Genomic DNA, 5,603 nt, shown 5'->3' on the forward strand with positions numbered 1-5,603 from the left:
ATATGCTATTCCACTCCTGTATCATCTGTGGAGGCCGGATGTCTGTCGGTGTCAGGCGACCGCCTTAGTTGTGGTATCCTCTTTTGTTTCCCCTACATTATTTTGAGACATGGTCTTTGACTGATCTTGGAGCTCATCTATTCTAGACTGGCTGGCCAGCAAGTTCTAGAAATCTTATTTTTTTGCCTGTCTGAAGATTGAACCTACAGCCAGATTCCCCCTTGTGGAATGTGGGGGAGGGAAGCAACAATTTTATATTTATAAATGCCTGTTTTATAAAACACTGAACAAAGGGAGGCCCTAGATTGTTATAGTGAACATTAGTCACGAAGTGAAATAGTAATTTATGAGGTATACGTATGTAGATTGACAAGAGTGTACTGCGGACCAAACCTAAGGCCCCATGCTTGTATCATCTGCTTAGGTTTATTTACAGGTTTATAAGGAAATGGTTTTGTGACTTGCCTGTTCTAATGAAAATTCTCTGTGTGAAATACGTGCTTTCTTAGAACATGAGAAGAAAGTAGAACAATCAGCATCTGTAAAGTTACTAAAGATTGACTTCTGATACATGGTGACAGGGTGGTGACTGTCCTGTTGTTAACTGCAAAAGCAACAGCACAAAAGCGCTGTAGTTTGGAGTAGTCTAAGAAGACTGCATGTCAGAGGTGAACCGTGAAGCAGTCCTGGGAAACTTCCCCAGACATTCTCTCCGTTCTCATTTACTCTGTGTATGGAGTACACATGGGTACATCATGGGTGCCTGGACATTGTGAAGGGCAGAGGTCAGTGCATGTGTGTGTGCGTGCGTGCGTGCGTGCGTGCGTGTGTGTGTGATGACCATTGGGATCTTCCTCAGTCAACCTTCACATTTGTTATATTATTTATTTATTACTTACTTGTTTTGAGAGTCTCACTGTAGTCAGCCCAAGTTTGCCTCAAACTCAGAGATCCTCCTTCCTCTCTGTCTTGCTAGTGCTGCGATTAAAGGCATATACTACGTACCCCGCCTCTTCACATTTTTGGGGTCATGAACCCATCAATTCAGCTAGGCTTGCTTACCAAAGAGCTCCAAGCGGGGCTGGAGAGATGGTTCACTGGTTACAAATGCCAGTTGCTCTTCCAAGGGACAAAGGTTTAGTTCCCAAGAACCACATGGTAGCTCACACCTATCTGTAACGTTAGTTCCAGGAGATCCAACCCCCTCTTCCAGCCCCCACGAATACCAGAAACACATGTGCTACACAGACACATATGCGGGCAAAAGACCCATACATGTAAAAAATGAATTTTTTTCTAAAGTTCCAGCCGGGCATAATGGCACACACCTTTGGTTCCCATGCCTGGTGGGCAGACACAGATTCTCTGAGTTCATTAGCTGGATCTCTGTGAGCCAACCTGGGCTACAGAGTGAGTTCCAGGCAACCAGAGCTACAGGAGAAACCTTGTCTCAAAAAAAAAAAAAAAAAAAAGGCCAGGTGTTGGTACATACTTTTAATCCCAGCACTTGGGAGGCAGAGGCAGACAGATTTCTGAGCCTGGTCTACACAGTGAGTTCCAGGACAGCCAGGGCTACACAGAGAAACCCTGTCTTGAAAAAATAAAATAAAAAAAAAAGTAGCTCCAAAGGTTTGACCTGTCCCCGCCCCCACCTCCTCAACACTGGGGTTATAGTTGGTTATAGTCATCATGCTTGCTACTAAGTCAGATCCTATGCCTTCACTTTCACAGCAAGCACTTTATAAACTCAGCCATCTCCCCAGGATATCAAGATGGCATAGGAAGTGACCCTCTGCCTTTTAAATACCTGTTGACCCTCTTAGCCTAAAACTTAAGTCCATGGGATGAACTGGGGGCTGGAGAGATGAATGACCCATCACTTAAGAGCACTTTCTATTTACAACCTGTAACTCCAGTTCCAAGAACATGCTGCCTCCTGGCCTCCACAGGCGTCCACACAAGGGTGTCACACAGTTAAACAGACACCAATACATAAACATAAATCTTTAAAATAATAATTTTCCATATTGGTCTGAGGCCAAATAAATATCCAAGAATCATGCTGTTCTTGTTTTTTAAAGGCAGCATCTCTCTACATAGCTGGCTGTCTCAGAACTCAGTATGTAGATCAGACTAGCCTCAAACTCATGAAGATCTTCCTTCCTGCCTCTGCTTCCCTAGTTCTGGAATAATGGTGTGTACTAGCACAGCAGGCTCAAGGAGCACTGTTAGGCAGGATGTGAAAACTCTCATTGTGTACTGTGTTTAAAAGGACATTTCCACACAAATACATTCATAGTTTTGACTTACTTGTCCAAGACCGTCTCTCCCTTCTGTGTCCTCACCATTCCCCGTTCCTGGCACCCTTTGCTTCCCTAGACAGCTTGATCCAGCAGCATTTATTTGGGGCTGAAAATATTCCCTACATCTTTTCTTGCCTTCTTTTGCTTTATTGTGGGAATGGTTTTGCCATGCACCATAGGCCAGCAGTTCTCAACCTGTGGGTCGGGACCCCTTTAGGGTACTGAAAGACCCTTTCACAGGAGCCACATCTGATACCCTGCATATCAGATATTTAACATAACAGCAGCAAAGTTACAGTTATGAAGTAGCAACAAAATACTTTCATGGTTGGGGGGTCATCACAACCTGAGGAACTGTGTTAAGGAACACAGCATTAGGAAGGTTGAGAACCACTGGCCTGGGCTGGAGAGATGGCTCAGCCGTTAAAGGCTAGGCTCACAACCAAAAATATAAGAGAACCACTGGCCTAGGCTGCCCTCAGACGAATCCTGTAGTCCTGCTGCAGACTCTTAAGTGCTGAGATTACTGGTGTGTACCACCCTCCTCAGCCTCCACACAAGTCTTTAAGAACATGTGTTTCACTTCAGATGAAAATAGTCTATTTTTAAGATAATATTTTTTTTATCTTATGTGTATGGGTATTTTTTTCTCCATATATGTATATCAATGAACTAAATGTGTACATTACCCATGGAAGCCAGAAAAGGACCTCAGCTCCTCTGAGGCTGGTGTGACAGTTGATTTTGAGCTCCCATGTGGTTGCTGAGAATTGAACTCTGGACCTCTGGAAGAGCAGCCAGTGCTCATAACTAGCCAGTGGTCTCTAGCCCCATCTGTTGTTCTTTTAAAATTGAATGGGGGCTGGGGGGCAGGGCTGTGGCACAAGCCTTTAAAGTCCAGCACTCCTGAGGCAAAGAAAGGTGGATCGCTGAGTTGGAGGCCAGCCTGGTCTACAGAGTGAGTTCCAGGCAGTCAAGGCTATATAAGAGAAATCCTGTCTCAAAAAAAAAAACAAAACAAAAACAAACAAAAAACTCCAAAACCAACAATAAAATTGAATTGGAACAGTGGTTCTCAGCCTGAGGTGAAACAACCCTTTCACAGGAAATACAGATATTTACATTACAGTTCATAAAGGTAGTAAAATTACAGTTAGGAAGTAGCAATGAAAATAATGTTATGGTTGGGGGTCAGCACATGGGGAACTGAACTGAAGGGTCTCGGTATTAGGCAGATTTGAGAACCACTGAATTAGAACCTGGTCTAGTGCCACATGATTTTAATCCCAGCACTGGGGAGGCAGATGTGGGTGGATCTCTTTGAGTTCAAGGCCAGCCTGTTCTACGTAAGTTATAGGACAGCCAGAGCTACATAATGAGACCTTGCTCAAAAAAGCAAAAACAAAAAGTTAAAACTGAGTTAATTTAGCAGGGCCCTTTGGATACACTGACATTGGTCTTTGGGGCTGTGTTTAAGTTAGACACAAAAAAGAATGTTTGCTTTAGTGTTTTACTATATTTTATGAAAATTTGCAGACATATAGAAGTATCTGCTACCTTTCATCAACATTTCTTTTTTGAGACAAGGTCTCAGATAGCCCAGGTTGACCTCAAAAATTGCTGTGTAGCCTAGGTCAGCCATGAACTTGTGATTCTCCTGTGTTCATCTCCCTTACCATTGGCAGTGGCAGCAGCTGTTTTTTCTTCTTTTTGCCCTCCTTAGTCTCAACATAATGAAGCTAACAACATCTCTCAGACTGACTTACACCTTCCTGTAACCACAGTATTGAATTAAGTGTGCTTCTCAGCTGTCAAATTAAGACATGTTACACTTTGACAATCAGGAAGGAGCTCTCTCCCTCCTTCAAAATAATTGCTTTTTGAATAACAAAATTTTCTCTTGAAACATCGCTGTAATATTTTATCTTGGAAACCTGGTCCAGAAAACGTCATAGGAGCATAACATATTTTTAGCACAAGGAAAGGTAGGTCTTTACGAGTGTTAACAGAAGCTATTAATAGTCACACTAGCCCTATACTGTTGTAGGTTACAGCAATCATGGAGATTCCCTCAGATTCTTTGCCTAAATGCCTAAAAGAGAACATGGGGGAGGGGCGGTAATCCAGAGCTACAAATGCCTACATCTGACTTCCTAATTATCTGTTGGCTAGCTTTGGGATGTTGGACAACTTATCGACAATGACTTGCTTCTCCTGTGGTCATTTGCATATTGACTTAGTAAGTGCATGTAACTTGTGTAGAGTGTTTGCAGGTGGAACACTTGATCGATAAGGCAGTTGTTGGTACTCTCAAATCGCAGAGCGTTAGTATTGGATATTTAAGGCTGGTTTGTGTTTTTATGTTTGTCTTCAAGGGGACGATTCATCTGTTTCGGAAGCCACAGAGATCCTTTCCTGGAAAGTTACTACAGGAATTTAGACTTGTAGCCGCTGACCGAAGGGTAAGTCCTTCTTCACCCTTGGCTTGAGTGACTGCAAAGCCACATTATTGCACCGAGATGAGGATTGAGGGACGGGAGATGTGACTCAGGTTAAGAGCAGTAGCTGCTCTTGCAGAGGATGCACCTTCAGTTCTCAGCACCCACACGGTAGGTCGCATCTGTAACTCAGTCCAGGGGATCTGACGCCCTTTCTGGCCTCCACAGCGTCAGCTACACCAGGTGCAGGCAAAGTGAAATCCAATCATCACTTTCTATCTTTAAGTCCTTTGTGCCCCTTTCCCCTGGAAGGTTCTTAACCCTCTTTAAGTTCTCACTCACCTTTCCCTGTCCCTGTCCCTGTCCCTGTCCCTGTCCCTGTCCCTGAGCTACTGAGTCTGAAGAGGAAATCCAACCCTGCTGACTGTCTCACTCTCAGTTGATGACAAGCCACGGGTACTCCTCTTGTGCTTTATAGTTCATTTAGTTTCCCACATTTCTAGATGGGGGTGGGGTGGAGGTGGGGTGGGGGCCATGCATGTGGAGGTCAGCACAGCTTGAGAATCGGTTCTCTCTTTCCCCCGTGTTCTATCTAGTTCTGTTGACCTGTGTCAGCAAAATCAAGACTGATTGTCATTGCTCGTCTTTCTTGATCTTTTTACCACAGTTGGTCTCTTCTCCTTAAAATATGGCATGCTTTCTTCCTCCCAACTTGTCCACTATCTCTCAGTTGGCTCCACCATTTTTCTTCCCTCTGCACTGTGGAGTGTGAGCCCCTTCTCTGTGCACTGTGGAGTGTGAGCCCCTTCCCTGTACACTGTGGAGTGTGAGCCCCTTCCCTGTGCACTGTGGAGTGTGAGCC

At 44.2% G+C, this 5,603-nt stretch overlaps 1 protein-coding gene across 1 annotated transcript in view; it reads left to right on the top strand.

Moving 5' to 3' along the window:
• Nucleotides 1-4,680: 4,680 nt before the first annotated feature.
• Nucleotides 4,681-5,603, top strand: part of Slc30a6 (solute carrier family 30 member 6) — a 23,126-nt gene continuing 22,203 nt past the window's right edge. The window contains exon 1 of the mRNA XM_028778971.1: nucleotides 4,681-4,765. The gene's annotated coding sequence lies outside the window, so the exon portion shown is untranslated. The remainder of the gene's footprint in view (nucleotides 4,766-5,603) is intronic.

Source organism: Grammomys surdaster, unplaced genomic scaffold (genome assembly GCF_004785775.1).
Source record: "Grammomys surdaster isolate TR1022 unplaced genomic scaffold, NIH_TR_1.0 343, whole genome shotgun sequence".
Taxonomy (NCBI): domain Eukaryota; kingdom Metazoa; phylum Chordata; class Mammalia; order Rodentia; family Muridae; genus Grammomys; species Grammomys surdaster.